Consider the following 17578-nt stretch of genomic DNA (forward strand, 5'->3'; position numbering starts at 1 on the left):
TCTTGCTGTAGAATGAACTGCCGGCCAATGAGTTTTGAGGCATTTGTTTGGACTTGCAGAGATATGATGTGTCTATACACTTCAGAATTCATTATACGACTACCATCAGCAGTTGATTCATCAATGGAGATAAGTGAGCCAGTACCTTCAGCAGCCATACATGCCCAGGCCATAACACCCCCACCACCGTGTTTTATAGATGAGGTGGTATGCTTTGAATCTTGGGCAATTCCTACTCTCCTCCATACTTTGCTCTTGCCATCACTCTGATATGTTAATCTTCATCTTGTTAATCAGCCTCTGCAGCCCGTCCGCGTTTTTATTATTTTTTGTCTATGTTTCTATGTAGTTTTTGTTATTTTTTATGTTGGGGGTGTGTGTGTGGGGGGGGGGGGGGGGGTGGGGAGGGAGGGGGCAACTTTTAAATCTCTCCCTGCACTGGAGACCCGACCTTTTCTTGTCGGGTCTCCGTTGTCGTTGGGGCTGCAATGAGGAGCGGCCTCCAACAGAAGAAGACCGGGGACTCTGGTGCCGACGACTCACCGTCACTGTCGCGGAGCTGGCCGAGTCCGGAGCGGGTGGAGCGGTGCTGGAGCGCTGCTGCTGCTGCTGCTGCGGCCCGACCTCCGGAGATTCGGAGGCTGCTACTGCGGGTCTGCGGACGGCGGCACCGGGAGCTCGCGGGTCCCTGGAGGGAGACCGCTTTTCAGGGCTCCTGCAACGGCGACTTCTCCCACCCGAGTTGCGGGGTCGAAGAGCTCCTGGAGCGGGGCCTAACATCACCGCCCCGCGCGGCTTGGAATGGCCGCGGGACTCTGCGAGCGCACGCCGGGGGCTCCAACACCAAGACCCGGTGTGCGACCTTGCACCACCCGGCGTGGCTTTAATGGCCGCGGGACAATCGCCATCGCCAGCCGGGGGCTTTGACTTTGACTCTGACATCGGGGGGGGAGAGTGCAGTGGAGAGATAAGTTCTTTTTGGCCTTCCATCACAGCAATGTGATGGATGTTTATGTAAAATGTAAATTATGTTGTGTCTGGGTTCTATCTGTTTGTAATGTATGGCTGCAGAAACGGCATTTCGTTTGGACCTCAAGGGGTCCAAATGACAATTAAATTGACTCTTGACTCTTGATCTGTCCACAAGACCTTTTTCCAGAACCGTGGCTGCTCTGTTAAGGGGTTGTCCCACTGCGGCGACTTAATCTGCGAGTTCGGAAGAGTGTCTTCGACCTTCAAGCTCGAGGGCACTCGACTGGAAAACCTCGAGCTGGATCAACCGTCAGTGATGAAACCGCGAGCTGGATCGACTGACCGCACACTCACACAAACACATCGCAAAGTTGGGGGCCAAGGAAAAGCGGGGGAGCGCTGTCTGAAATTCACACCTACGATGAAGAGGAAGGTAAAAGACGGCTGCACAGTGTACGGTATGTCCTTTAGAGAGCGCGGGGGGAGAGAAGAGGAGAGAAGGAGAGAGAAAGGGAGAGAAGGGAAGAGAAGGGGGGGGAGGATTTAGGGGGGAAGAAGGGACACTTTTAAGAAGCCAGACAACTTATAATAAAGTTTAGCGGGCATTTAACCTACCGGTCGGTTTTCCTTGGTCCTGAAAACTCCAATGAGCCAATTAAAATGCCCGGTCAGCGAAGGAAATTGCCTTCGGCTGCCCGTAACTAAATAGCAACCCCACCCCACTGCACTACAAGTTAAAAAGAACCATGCTGACCAATGTTTACTCGTGGAAGATTTTTCAACATGCTGGAAATTGTTCCGCGACCTAGCTGAGGCCGCGAGTAGGTGGGAACTTCCCTCGAGCATGAAGGAGAGTTCCAGTTACCTCATAGGACCTCCTAGGACCACGTGTCGACCAAGCTGCGAGTTTGAGTCGAGGGCAAACTCTTCTAAACTCGCAGATTAGGTCGCCGCAGTGGGACAGGCCCTTTAAGCACTTGGCAAACTTACCTGGCCATCCTGTTTTTGCAGCTAACCTGTGGTTTGCATCTTGCAGTGTATTTCTGTTAATGAAGTCTTCTGCGGACAGTGGTCATTGACAAATCCACACCCGACTCCTGGAGAGTGTTTCTAATCTGTCGGATAGGTGCTTGTGCATTTATCTTTATTATAGAGAGAATTCTTCTGTCATCAGCTGTGGAGGTCTTCTGTGGCCTGCCTGTCCCTTTGCGATTAGTAAGCTCACCCGTGCTCTCTTTCTTTTTAATGATGATCCAAACAGTTTGGTAAGCCTCAGATTTGGCTGATGTCGCTAACAGTCTTATTCTTGTTGCAGTCTCATAATGACCTCTTTGACTTTCATTGGCACAACTTTGGGCCTCATGTTGATAAACAGAGCAATAAAAGTTTCCAAATGTGATGGAAAGACTGGAAGAAAGTCTAGGTGCTGAGAGCTCTTTTTTACCTGCATTAAGGAGGCAATTAAACACACCTGAGCAATTACAAACATCTGTGAAGCCATGTGTCCCAAACATTATGGTGCCCTGAAATGGGGGGACTATGTATAAACACAGCTGTAATTTCTACATGGTGAAACCAAAATGTATAAAAATATCCTTAAATAAAACCTGACAATGTGCACTTTAACAACACGTGATTTTTTTTCTATTACAAATCTTAAATTGTGGAGTACAGAGGCAAATAAATAAATGATAGGTCTTTGTCCCAAACATTATGGAGGGCACTGTAACAGACTGAACAATAGGACACGAATACATCACGATGCTACATTTGTTGCCTTCAGTATTTGCAAATGACTTTTTCTTTAGTTTACAGCGCAGAAACAGGCCTTTCAGCTCCTCGAGTCCGTCGTCCAGCGATCCCCTAGCATTAACACTATCCTACACACACACTAGGGACAATTTACAATTTTACCAAGCCAATTAACCTTCAAACCTGTACGTCTATGGAGTGTGGTAGGAAACCGGAGCAACCAGGGAAAATCCATGCAAGTCAGGGGGAGAACATACAAACTCCACACAGACAGCACACATAGTCAGGATCGAACCCAGGTTTCTTACGCCGTAAGGTAGAAACTCTACCGCTGTGCCACCGTGCCGCCCGACTTATAAGACTTTACTCAAAAATACACAATTGAATTACAGAAGGTGGAACCAATCAATTTAGAAACATTTGGCCTCTTCCTTTGATGTCTTAGTTTATGACTCCAATGTGATCAAGATAGTCTTGGTAACATTAAACGTTTGATACATTTATATGCACCTCTTCAATGTATTAATCCAAATTCATCAAATTAGCCAGTCAGGGTAACATTTGAACTGTCTTTTTTTTAAATAATCGTTTAGAAATTAATACCCTGTCCTGATTAATTTTACTGGTTGTAAACTTTGTTGTCATGTTCCCCTCAGTCAACAATGAACCATTGTACATTTCAATAGACAATAGACAATAGGTGCAGCACTAGGACATTCGATCCTTTGAGCCAGCACCGACATTCAATGTGATCATGGCTGATCATCCCCAATCAGTACCCCGTTCCTGCCTTGTCTCCATATCCCTAACTCCGCTATCCATAAGAGATTTATCTAACTCTCTCTTGAAAGCATCCAGAGAACCAATCTCCACATGTGAGGCAGATAATTCCACAGACTCACAACTATCTGTGTGAAAAAAGTTTTTCCTCATCTCCGTTCTAAATGGCTTACCACTTATTCTAAGACTATGGCCCCGGTTCTGGACTCCCCCAAGATTGGGAACATGTTTCCTGCCTCTAGCGTGTCCAAACCCTTAATAATCTTACACGTTTCAATAAGATGCCCTCTCATCCTTCTAAATTCCAGAGTATACAAGCCCAGTTACTCCAATCTATCAACATATAACAGTCCTGCCATCCCGGGAATTAACCTCGTTAACCTGCGCTGCGCTTTATTCACTGCCTGCTGTAACTGCAAGCATACTTTCAGAGACTGATGAACAAGGACCCCCCAGATCCCGTTGTACTTCCCTTTTTCGCAACTTGACACCATTTAGATAATTATCTGCCTTCCTGTTATTGCCACCAAAGTGGATAATCTCACATTTATCTACATTAAACTCCATCTGCAATGCATCTGCCCACTCACCCAACCTGTCCAAGTGACCCAGCATCCTCATAGCATCCTCCTCCCAGTTCACACTGCCACCCAGTTTTGTGTCATCTGCAAATTTGCAAATGTTGCTTTTAATCCCTTCATCCAAGTCATTAATATATATTGTAAATAGCTGCGGTCTCAGCACCGAGCCTTGCGGTACCCCACTAGTCACTGCCTGCCATCCTGAAAGGGACCCGTTACTTCCTAACCTTTGTTTCCTGTCTGCCAGCCATTTTTCTAACCATGACAGCACCCTACCCCCAACACCATGTGCTCTAATTTTGCCCACTAATCTTCTATGTGGGACCTTATCAAATGCCTTGAACATTATCTGCTTTGATCTGTTCTTTTCACACTTTACCTGTATTTTGTACCCTCCCCTAACTCGTTTACCTCTCCCCTGACTTTACCCGAAACATCACCCATTCCTTCTCTCTAGAGATGCTGCTTGTCCCGCTGAGTTACTCCAGCATTTTGTGTCTATCTTCAGTGCTTCTGCAATTCTTTCCTACACCCTATATTATTTTCTGTTTCTTGTTCGGGTGGTGATAAAGGATTTTTTGTTATTCTAAATATTCTGTGGTTGTTAGATAACCGATGATGAATTCTATATTTCCTTGCTCTTATATTGGTTTTGGATTGTGGAGTCAAGTAGGGAATGACGTAGATGGCTGATCAAAGCTGGTTGAGCCTTGATGCTTGGGATGTTGACTTCGTCACGGACTATACTCGGACATCGTAAATTTGTAGGATTTTTGGTGGTACTGTTCCAGTTCTTTAAAATGACTACAATAATTTGTCCACATCTACAACATGTACTTCTAGGGAGTAATCATTTTGTTATTTGGTGTTCGTTTTGGGAACTAAATATTCAAACCTTTTTCAAGTCAAATCAAATCAATTGTCGTATAGAAACATAGATACATGGAAAATAGGTGCAGGAGGAGGCCATTCGGCCCTTCGAGCCAGCACCGCCATTCATTGTGATCATGGCTGATCATCCACAATCAGTATCCCGTGCCTACCTTCACCCCACATCCCTTGATTCCACTAGCCCCAAGGTCTTTATCTAACTCTCTTTTAAATTCATCCAGTGAATTGGCCTCCACTGCCTTCCGTGGCAGAAAATTGCACAAATTCACAACTCACCGGATGAAAACGTTTTTTCTCATCTCAGTTATAAATGGTATCCCCTTTAATATTAGATTTTGGCCCCTGGTTCTGGACTCCCCCACCATTGGGAACATTTTTCCTTCGTCTAGCTTGTCCAGTCCTTTTATAATTTTATATGTTTCTATAAAATCTCTCCCTCATCCTTCTAAATTCCAGTGAATACAAGCTTAGTCTTTCTAATCTTTCCTCATATGACAGTTCCGCCATCCTAGGGATTAACCTTGTGATCCTATGCTGCACTGCCTCAATAGCAAGGATGCCCTTCCTCAAATTAGGAGACCAAAACTGCACAGAATACTCCAGATGTGGTCTCACCAGGACCCATACAACTGCAGAAGGACCTCTTTACTCATATACTCAAATCCTCCCATTATGAAGGCCAACATACCATTTGCTTTCTTAACTGCCTGCTGTACCTGCATGTTTACATTTAGTGACTGGTGTACAAGGACACCCAGGTCCCGTTGAACTTCCCTTTTTCCTAATCTGACAACATTGATATAATAATCTGCCTTCTTGTTCATGCCGCCAAAGTGGATAACCTCACATTTACCTACATTATACTGCATCTGCCATGCATCTGCCCATTCACTCAACCTGTCCAAGTCGCCCTGCAACCTCCTAGCATCCTCTTCGCAGTTCACACTGCCACCCAGCTTTGTGTCATCTGCAAATTTGCTAGTGTTACTTTTAATTCCATCATCCAAATTCCATTGTAAATAGTTGCGGCCCCAACACTGAGCCTTGCGGCACTCCACTCGCCACTGCCTGTCATTCTGACAGGGACCTGTTTATTCCTACTTTGTTTCCTGTCCACCAAGTAGCGAGAGAGAAAACGGGGAATTATAGACCAGTTCGCCTGTCATCGGTCGTGGGAAGATGCTGGAATCAATTATTAAAGAAGTAATAACGGTGCATTTGGATAGCAGCAAAAGGGTTTGGACATGCTAGAGGCAGGAAACATGTACCCGATGTTGGGGGAGTCCAGAACCAGGGGCCACAGTTTAAGAATAAGGAGTAAGCCATTTAGGACGGAGACGTGGAAACACTTTTTCTCACAGAGAGTGGTGAGTCTGTGGAATTCAGTGCCTCAGAGGGCGGTGGAGGCAGGTTCTCTGGATGCTTTCAAGAGAGCTAGATAGGGCTCTTAAAATAGCGGAGTCAGGGGATATGGGGAGAAGGCAGGAATTGATTGGGGATGATCAGCCATGATCACATTTGAATGGCGGTGCTGACTTGAAGGTCCGAATGGCCTATTCCTGCACCTATTGTCTATTGTCAGGATCAAACCCGGGTCACTGGCACTGCATGCGCTGTAATGCAGAAACTGTACCGCTGTGCCACTGTGCTGCCATATGTGCAATGTACTACTAATAGATACAATCAGTTTAATATTTTAACCTGACAATTTTACAATGAGTTAGGAGTTCAACTGTTATGTGCACTGTGACTGTTCGGATGGAAATTCTTACTTTTGGGACAGAGGTGTAGGTTCATTATTTATATCAACTGGCTATTTATTTTCAAACAATTTTATTTTTCTGCATATTAATCATTTCCAAAATTGTAAAATGTGTTAGAGACATTTTACACTTGAAAAAGTAACCACCAGAAACAAAATAAGTAGTCCTGCTTAAAGTTTCATGTTTAGGTGTAAGGTTTAGTTAGCTCATTTTATTAATGATTAAAGCAGCTGTCCCATTCTTCTTTTAATGGGTGTAACATAAACTTCTTCCACTGAGAAAACCTAAAAGAGCTTCCATTGCATCATCGATTATTCAGTCTCTGTACATCGCAGACATCTAATGCAGATTTACTAATGCAAGATTAAAAGTGAGATGACAAAAAACTCAAGGTTAAAGCTTCAATGGCTAATTGATTTTTTAAATGAACAACTTCTCTTTTGAGAAGCAAGGAGAGGGAAGAGTTACATTTCATGTTTTTCTTCACTCCTTACAATGCTATGTACGACAGTGATCGCAACTTCTCCTCCTGTGTGGATGGCCGTTGGCTCACAGGAAGCTCATCCGCCCTTTGACAGGTCTTGTTTTTGGTCCTGCTGGGGGTCCACAGCCTTCTTCTCACCTAGCAAACCAGGTGGGGGGGAACAGTTTAGTCGCCAACTATCTGACCATGGAGCAGGTAGCACGGGATTACAGGGGGAACTCACTCTGACTTGACCTGACCTAATTCAAAAGAAAATAAAAGGAAGAGAAGCAGCAAAAAGCAGAATTTTTAGATGGAGATTGAAGTGTAATAGATGGTATGAGTGATTGTTGAAGGGAAAATCAAGAAAAATATTATGGGGAACATTTTTCCCACAAATCCTACCCAACAACAGCTTAAGCTTAATCAATCAATCAATCAATTAATTAGTTAGTTAGTTAGTTAGATAATTAGTTTGTTCTTTCTTTCTTTTAAAATCTTTTTATTCGTTTTTTTCCAAAAAACAAAAACAAAACAAAAAAAAAAGCAAAAAGAATAATGCTAAACATAACAATGATATTGATACATAGGGATCAGGATTACATTAATAACAGGTATAACCTAAATATGAGTCCAGTGTCAAAATGTAGTTAAATGTTTAAAGGAAAACTTATATATGTAGAAAAAAACACAAAGAAAAAAACAAAGAAAAAAAGAAAAAAGGAATGAAAAAAGGACCCCCCTAAACTAAAGAGAAAAAAAAAGAAGCAAAACAGAATCTGAGCTGAGAATTTTAACAATTTAAGTCTGTTTGTCGTCAAGTCCGTTACACCATATAGAGGTAAAATAGTTTTTATAACGGTTAGAGAGGGAGCAATTTATGTTGTGTGAAAGTGTTGAATAAATTTTCCCTAAGTCTTATCAAATTTAACAAACAATGTCACTCCTGATTTTTTCTAAATTTAAACATGGTATCGTTTCAGAGTACCAATGGAGTGTGGGCGGAGGGTTGGAGTCTTTCCATTTAAATAAAATCGATCTTCTGGCAATTAATGTGGTAAAAGCAATCAACCGATGGGCGGAGCAGGACAAATAAATAGAATCTAACATTGGTAACCGTAAAAGTTGCAGTAATAGGTTGAGGTTGTAAATCAATACCTAAGACTACAGAAATAGTATCAAAAATTTCTTTCCAATATTTTTCCAAAAGTGGGCAGGACCAAACATATGGGTGAGTGAGGTCACTTTGTGCTTATGTAATCGCTGGACATTTTCTCTGCCATTCCTTCTCATACATTTTTGCATACAGTTCAGTGGCAATCCTACCATACATTAGACACAATCATACTAAGCAGGGCTCGAAATTAATGGTTGCCCGGGTGCCATTGTCCAGTCAAAGCGCCGCCGGGCAACTAAACACCGAGTCATTTTGCCCGGCATGGCAACGAGATACTGGTTTGTACCGAAGATAGACACAAAAAACTGGAGTAAATCCACAGGTCAGGCAGCATCTATGGCGAAAAGTAACGCAACATTTTGTGTCGGCGGTGACGATTGTATTGCGTGAGAAAGATACTAGATGCGGGGTGACGAAGGGTCGGAGCGAATGACGGGCCGCGACAGCGGCTTCATCTCCTCCTCCTCCCGCACCCCGCCCGCCCTGCTTGCAAATCCATTAACGGCGCTTTAAAAAAAAAACCCTCCCGCACGCGGAGGCCGGGAGGAGGGAGGGAGGGGGAGGCCTCGGCGTGCGGGAGGGTATCGCCATTAGCGGGTTTGCAAGCAGCGGCTGCTATCAGGGAGGAGGAGGAGATGGAGCGGTGGCAAGGAATTCCCAACGGCCTAGGCAGCAGGCGATGTTGTCCGAGGAGCGCCCTCTCTCTCTCGCTCCCCTTTATCCTGGGACCCCCTCCTCTACATCCCGCACTGATCCCCATTCCCGTCTCTATTCAGTGCTCCCCTCCCCCCCAATCTATTCATCCTGCGCTGATCACCCTATCCACCACCCATTGACTCTCCTGCCTCCGTCATACCCCCCCCCCCCCCCCCCATTAAACCATCCTACACTGGTTCCCCAATTCACCCTGTACTTACCCCTTTCCCATCCATCCTGCACCTCCCCCATCTATCTTATACTAATCCACGCATTCATCCCGTACTGACCCACCCTCCATTTACCCTGCACCTTCCTCCAATCATCCTGGAGTGATTACCCATTCATCCTGCACAGACCCTCCGATCCACACATTGCTGCATGTCATTGTGGGATATATCATGTCTTGATTGGTGAATGTTTAGTTTGTGACTTTATTTGAAGCAGAAATAATATGTGAATGCTTCATTGAGTATAATTCCGAATGGTAACTACGCACTTCGTCCGAGCACATTATCGCACGTGTCATGCAAGCCATCTTAAATGACCACCTAAACTGTTATTTGGCAACCTAAAAAGCTGCCGAGGTTGCCCGGCTGGCAACAGGGGAAAAAAGTTAAGTGAGAGCCCTGCTAAGGTCAAGAGGGAGCAGCTGTTGTGAGTCAGATACCTGCTGATTTCTCCCAGCAGTTTCTATTGTATTATACTTGTATCAGATCCAGGGTAAGGCGGGAGAATGACAGTCAGAGCAGTGTACTGTTCGGGATGTCAGATGTGAGAGGTCATGGAGTCTGAGTGCCCTCCAGACGTCCACATCTGCACCAGGTGCAGCGAGATGGGGCTCCTAAGGGACCGTATTAGGATCCTGGAGCAGCAGCTCGATGACCTCTGTCTGGTCAGGGAGAGTGAGGAGGTCATAGAGGGGAGTTATAGGGAGGTGGTCACTCCAAAACCACGGGAGAGAGACATGTGGGTCATGCTAAGGAAGGGCAAGGGGCAGAGGCAGGAACGAGTGAGTACTCCAATGTCGGTACACCTTGCAAATAAGTACTCTTGTTAGAGTACGGATGGGGGTGACAGCCTACCCGGGGGTAGCGACAGCGGACGGGCCTCCAGCACAGAGACCAGCCCTGTTGCCCCGAAAGGTAGGGAAAAAAAGAAGAGGGCAATAGTAATTGGGGACTCTATTGTTAGGGGGTCGGATAGGCGTTTCTGTGGACGCAGTCGGGAGACCAGGATGGTGGTCTGCCTCCCTGGTGCCAAGGTCTCGGACGTGTCTCAACGCGTCCAAGATATCCTGAAATCAGAGGGAGAGGAGCCCGAGGTTGTGGTACATATAGGTACCAATGACATAGGTAAAAAAAAGGGAAGAGGTCCTGAAGGGAGGATTTAGGGAGTTGGGAGGAGAGTTAAGGAAAAGGACCAAAAAGGTAACAATCTCAGGATTACTGCCTGTGCCACGCGACAGTGAGAGTAGGAATGGAGCGAGGTGGAGGATAAATGCGTGGATGAAAGACTGGTGCAGAGGGCAGGGATTCAAGGTTCTGGATCATTGGGACTTCTTTTGGGGAAGGTGGGACCTGTACAGCAAGGATGGGTTGCACTTGAACCCGAGGGGGACCAATATCCTGGCGGGGAAATTTGCAAATGCTACTGGGGAGACTTTAAACTAGAATGGTTGGGGCGAGGGACTCAAATAGAGAAAGCTAGTAGACGGAATGGGAGGCAGGAAGCAGAAAAGGGAAGCACTCTGGCACAAGAGGAGAAAGGAAAAAAAGGAAATAAACAGAGAATACGAGGCGGGGAATTTCTTAAAAGTGCATATTTTAATGCTAGGAGCATTGTAAGAAAGGTGGATGAGCTTAGAGTCTGGATAGACTCCTGGAAGTATGATGTTGTGGCGATCAGTGAAACATGGTTGCAGGAGGGCTGTGATTGGAAACTAAATATTCCAGGATTTCGTTGCTTCAGGTGTGATAGAATTGGAGGGGCAAGAGGTGGAGGTATTGCATTGCTTATCAGGGAAGATATTACAGCAGTGCTTTGGCAGGATAGATTGGAGGGCTCATCTAGGGAGGCTATTTGGGTGGAACTGAGAAGTGGGAAAGGGGTAGCAACACTTTTAGGGGTGTATTATAGACCACCAAATGGGGATCGAGAATTGGAAGAGCAAATATGTAAGGAGATAGCAGATATTAGTAGTAAGCACAAGGTGGTGATTGTGGGAGATTTCAACTTTCCACACATAGACTGGGAAACACATTTGGTAAATGGGCTGGATGGTTTGGAGTTTGTAAAATGTGTGCAGGATAGTTTTTTGCAGCAATACATAGAGGTACTTACTAGAGGAGGGGCGGTACTGGACCTCCTGTTAGGAAATGAGATGGGACTGGTGGCGGAGGTATGCGTTGGGGAGCACTTCGGGTCCAGTGATCACAATACCATTAGTTTCAATATAATTATGGAGAGGGTCAGAACTGGACCTAGGGTTGAGATTTTTGATTGGAGAAAGGCTAACTTTGATGAGATGCGAAATGATTTAAAAGGAGTGAACTGGGACATTTTGTTTTAAGGGAAGGATGTAGAAGAGAAATGGAGGACATTTAAAGGGGAAATTTTAAGAGTACAGAATCTTTATGTTCCTGTTCGGTTGAAAGGAAACAGTAAAAAGTGGAAAGAGCCCTGGTTTTCAAGGGAAATTGGACATCTTGTTCGGAAAAAGAGGGAGATCAACAATAATTATAGGCAGCATGAAGTAAATGAGGTGCTTGAGGACTATAAGGAATGTAAAAAGAATCTTAAGAAAGAAATTAGAAAAGCTAAAAGAAGACATGAGGTTGCTTTGGCAAGTAAGGTGAAAGTAAATCCAAAGGGTTTCTACAGCTATATTAATAGCAAAAGGATAACGAGGGATAAAATTGGTCCATTGGAGAGAGAGAGTGGACAGCTATCTGCAGAGCCAAAAGAGATGGGGGAGATATTGAACAATTTCTTTTCGTCGGTATTCACCAAGGAGAAGGATATTGAATTATGTGAGGTAATGGAAACTAGTAGAGTAGCTATGGATACTATGAGTTTCAAAGTAAAAGAAGTACTGACACTTTTGAAAAATATAAAAGTGGATAAGTCTCCAGGTCCTGACAGGATATTCCCTAGGACATTGAGGGAAGTTAGTGCAGAAATAGCCGGGGCTATGACAGAAATATTTCAAATGTCATTAGAAACGGGAATAATCCCCGAGGATTGGCGTACTGCGCATGTTGTTCCATTGTTTAAAAAGGGTTCTAAGAGTAAACCTAGCAATTATAGGCCTGTTAGTTTGACTTCAGTGGTGGGCAAATTAATGGAAAAGATACTTAGAGATAATATATATATAAGCATCTGGATAAACAGGGTCTGATTAGGAACAGTCAACATGGATTTGTGCCTGGAAGGTCATGTTTGACTAATCTTCTTGAATTTTTTGAAGAGGTTACTAGGGAAATTGACGAGGGTAAAGCAGTGGATGTTGTCTATATGGACTTTAGTAAGGCCTTTGACAAGGTTCCTCATGGAAGGTTGGTTAAGAAGGTTCAACTGTTGAGTATAAATGCAGGAGTAGCAAGATGGATTCAACAGTGGCTGAATGGGAGAAGCCAGAGGGTAATGGTGGATGGTTGTTTGTCGGGTTGGAGGCAGGTGACTAGTGGGGTGCCTCAGGGATCTGTGTTGGGTCCTTTGTTGTTTGTCATGTACATCAATGATCTGGATGAAGGTATGGAAAATTGGATTAGTAAGTATGCAGATGATACCAAGATAGGGGGTGTTGTGGATAATGAAGAGGATTTCCAAAGTCTACAGAGTGATTTAGGCCATTTGGAAGAATGGGCTGAAAGATGGCAGATGGAGTTTAATGCTGATAAATGTGAGGTGCTACACCTTGGCAGGACAAATCAAAATAAGACGTACATGGTAAATGGTAGGGAATTGAAGAATACAGTTGAACAGAGGGATCTGGGTATAACCGTGCATAGTTCCTTGAAGGTGGAATCTCATATAGATAGGGTGGTAAAGAAAGCTTTTGGTATGCTAGCCTTTATAAATCAGAGTATTGAGTATAGAAGCTGGGATGTAATGTTAAAATTGTACAAGGCATTGGTGAGACCAAATCTGGAGTATGGTGTACAATTTTGGTCGCCCAGTTATAGGAAGGATGTCATCAAAATAGAGAGTACAGAGGAGATTTACTAGAATGTTGCCTGGGTTTCAACAACTAAGTTACAGAGAAAGGTTGAATAAGTTAGGTCTTTACAAAATTCTTAAGGGGTTGGACAGGCTGGATGCAGGAGACTGGTCCCGATGTTGGGGAAGTCCAGAACAAGGGGTCACAGTTTAAGGATAAGGGGGAAATCCTTTAAAACCGAGATGAGAATAACTTTTTTTCACACAGAGAGTGGCGAATCTCTGGAACTCTCTGCCACAGAGGGCAGTCGAGGCCAGTCCATTGGCTATATTTAAGAGGGAGTTAGATGTGGCCCTTGTGGCTAAAGGGATCAGGGGGTGTGGAGAGAAGGCAGGTACAGGATACTGAGTTGGATGATCAGCCATGATCATATTGAATGGCGGTGCAGGCTCGAAGGGCCGAATGGCCTACTCCTGCACCTATTTTCTATGTTTTCTATGTTTATTCTCTGGAGTGCAGAAGGTTAAGGGGGGACTTGATAGATGTCTTTAAAATGATGAGAGGGATAGACAGAGTTGATGTGGATCAGCATTTCCCTTTGAGAATAGGGAAGATTCAAACAAGAGGACATGACTTCAGAATTAAGGGACAGAAGTTTAGGGGTAACATGAGGGGGAACTTCTTTACTCAGAGAGTGGTAGCGGTGTGGAATGAGCTTCCAGTGGAAGTGGTGGAGGCAGGTTTGTTGGTATCATTTAAAAATAAATTGGATAGGCATATGGATGAGAAGGGAATGGAGGGTTATGGTATGAGTGCAGGCAGGTGGGACTAAGGGAAAAAAGTTGTTCGGCACGGACTTGTAGGGCCGAGATGGTGTGTTTCCGTGCTGTAATTGTAATATGGTTATATGGTTAAGTACAAGAGGGTAAACTACATTAGGGCAGCACAGTGCGCAGCAGTAGAGATGTTGCGTTACAGCACCAGAGACCGGGTTTTGATCCTGACAATGGGTGTTGTTTGTATCAAGTTTGTACGTTCTTCCTGTTACTGCGTTGATTTACTTGGGGTGCTCCAGGTTTCCTTCCACACTCCAAAGATGTAATGCTATGTAGGTTAACTGGCTTTGGTAAAGATTGTGTGGGATAGTATTAATGTACTGGGTAATCGTTGGTCATCACAGATTTGGTGGGCAGAGGGGCTGTTTCTATGCTGTATCTTTAGATTAGGTACCGAAAAGTAGGTGCATTCAATGCTCGTACTGTTAGCTCGTAAGCTACCTAAGTGGAATATGAGGTGCTGCTCCTCTAGTTTGTGTGTGGTCTCACGCTGGCAATGGGGGAGGTGGAGGACAGAACGGTAACAACCGAAGGATCCAGCAGGCCTTGGCAGACCAAACTCCCATTTTTGGCAAAACAGTTTGCTGGCTCTCTGTAGGGGTTTTGCGTTTCCCTTTATTTCCCTTCGGGCCCAACTGCCCGAGTTATTCTCTCCCTTGTCGGAGGGTCAAACAGCCACCACTCCACTCGAGCGGTTTCCAAGAAAGAGAATACAACAAAAGGGATTCCCCTAGGTTCTAGACCTCGGAATTATGGTGGGATATGATAAAAGGTTGAATTGACCAGAGTGTGCTGATGAGAGAAAACAGAAACCAAGATGGACTCAAAGCAAGTCTAAAATTTACAGGCTTTATTAAACAATGAGAAATCGAATCCCACCAACACTACATAATACGTGGCTAAACTTATGCTTTAAACTAAGACTATGGACGGAAAACTATCGGGCACGTCGTAAAACTTACTTTACATAATTTTACTTGCAAGTACCCCCTTTCCCCTTCTTCTCTCAACCTCTATCCTATTTCGGGAATTTCACCAGGTCAGTGGGGTACTTACAGTCGGTCTCACGAGCCGTCCAGCAGAGCAGAAAAAGAGAAAGAGTTCTGGCTTGACTGCTGTTTTTATACCTGAGCTTCATTTGAAACCCCCAGTGGTCCTCTGGATAAAAGGGTTATTTTGATGATTCCCAGTTTCGATCTGGCATGAACAATAGGCTTCCGATGATAAGGGGTTTGCTGATGTCATGATCCCTCAGCCTGATCGTTATCCCATCGCCTGGATGGGCTCCTATTGTCTCGATGGATGGGTCATCCAAGATGGTGATTGAGCTTGGGCTGGCCTGTTTACCACCGTCTGCTGAGGCTTGGTTCCTTCCTTTGTGTATCCAAGATAATCTCGTTATCTCCGTCTCAGCCTTTCCTGTCCACATCATTCGCATATTTGTGTGATGCCCAAGTCCGCAGGCCAGACAGATTTGTGGATTGGGGTTTTTTTCGTTCCAGCCAGCAAATCTGTCTTTTTAAAATATCCATGTCCTTATCCGAGTTCTTCCATAATTTTGGAGGATTTGCCCCAATAACTTAGCCTCCTTGATGTAATGTAAAGGAGGTCACATCGGCAACACCAAATGCGTTAAAGTTGTACATGAACCTCTGTCTCACCCAGAAGAACTACTAAGTTCCCCTAGGTGGATGGGAGGGAGGATATAGAGGGATAGCTGTTATACCTCCTGCAGATGCAGGGGAAGGTACCATGGAACTGGGTGGTTTGGATTGGAAGAAATGGTGAACCAATGAGTTGTGGAATGAGCAGGCACTGCAGAAGGCATGACTGGTGGTGGGATCATGTTGACGGTGGTGGAAATATTGGAGAATGATGTGTTGAATGCGGAGGCTGGTGGTGAAAGGTGAGGACCAGGGAACTCTACCTTTGTTCTATCTGGCGGCAGGGAGAATGAGACTAGAATTATGGGGCACATAGGACTTTCGAATAAGCCTGAAGAAGGGTCTCGACCCGAAACATCACCAATTCCTTCTCTCCACAGATACTGCCTTACCCGCTGAGTTTCTCCAGCATTTTGTGTCTACCTTCAATTTTACCAGCATCCGCAGTTCTTTCTTAAAAACTTGCGAATAAGGGATCCATTGATGACAGCTGGGGGCAAAACCATGTTTACTAAAGAAATCTCTGATGTTCTAAAATGGAAAGCCTTATAGAGTCATAGAGTGATACTGTGTGGAAACAGGTCCTTCGGCCCAACGTGCCCACAGCGACCAACAATATCCCATCTACACTAGTCCCACTTGCCTGCGCTTGGTCCATAACCCTCCAAACCTGTCCATGTACCTGTCTAACTGTTTCTTAAACAATGAGATAGTCCCAGCCTCAACTATCTCCTCTGGCAGCTTGTTCCATGCACCCACCACCCTTTGTGTGAAATAGGTACTCCTCGGATTACTATTAAATCTTTTCCCCTTCACCTTGAACCTATGTCCTCTCGTTCTCGATTCCCCTACTCTGGGCAAAAGACTCTGCATCTACCCGGTCTGTTCCTCTCATGATTTTGTATACCTCTACAAGATCTCCCCTCATCTTCCTGCGCTCCATGGAATAGAGACTCAGCCAACTCTGCCTCTATACTGCCCTACTTTGACAAACGGAAGCAACTGACAGAAAGGAATTTTCTTGTAAATGAGAAAAACGTGATTTTCTTTCAGCTCTCTGTGATGGAATTTCTTACTTTTCTGGTATAAATATTTTCAAATTGTAGAAGACTTATTTTGTTCACCATTTTGTAGAGCATATCTCCAATACCCTAAATATCTCAAATACCCTAAAAGAAGCAACTCAATTTTGACAAATTTATCAGTTGCTTCATACTCATAAATCTTTTCTGAACCCTTTCAAGCTTGACAATATCTTTCCAATAACATGGTGCCCAGAACAATACAATATTATAAATGCGGTCTCACCAACGTCTTATACAACGGCAACATGACCTCCCCCCCCCCCCCGTGTCGGGGCCCAACGGGTCCTACTTGGTCTAGTGTATTTATAACATCTTTTGGGGTTGTCCTTAACGCTACCCGCCAGAGCTATCTCATGGCCCCTTTTTTGCCATTTTGATTTCCTTTTTTAGTTTATTCCTTAGTTCCCGAAACTCCTCCAGGGATGCACTTGATCCCAGCTGCCTATACCTGTCCCATGCATCCTTCTTGTTGTTGACTAACATCTCAATTTCCCTCAGCCAAGCTTTCTTACATTTGCCTGCTTTGTCCCTCACTTTAACGGGGACGTACATATCGTGAGCTTTCTGTGTGAGGTGTTATACTTTTAAAAACATCCCACTTGGTCGATCTTCTTTTCCCCTCAAATAACCTGCTCCAGTCAACTTGAGCAAGACCTTCTCTCATACCGTCAACGTTGGCCTTACCCCAGTTGAGCATTTTAACATGTGGACCCTCTCCGTCCCTATCCATAACTATCTTAAACCTAATCGAATTGT

This window comes from Leucoraja erinacea, chromosome 4 (assembly GCF_028641065.1).
Source record: "Leucoraja erinacea ecotype New England chromosome 4, Leri_hhj_1, whole genome shotgun sequence".
Classification (NCBI taxonomy): Eukaryota; Metazoa; Chordata; class Chondrichthyes; order Rajiformes; family Rajidae; genus Leucoraja; species Leucoraja erinaceus.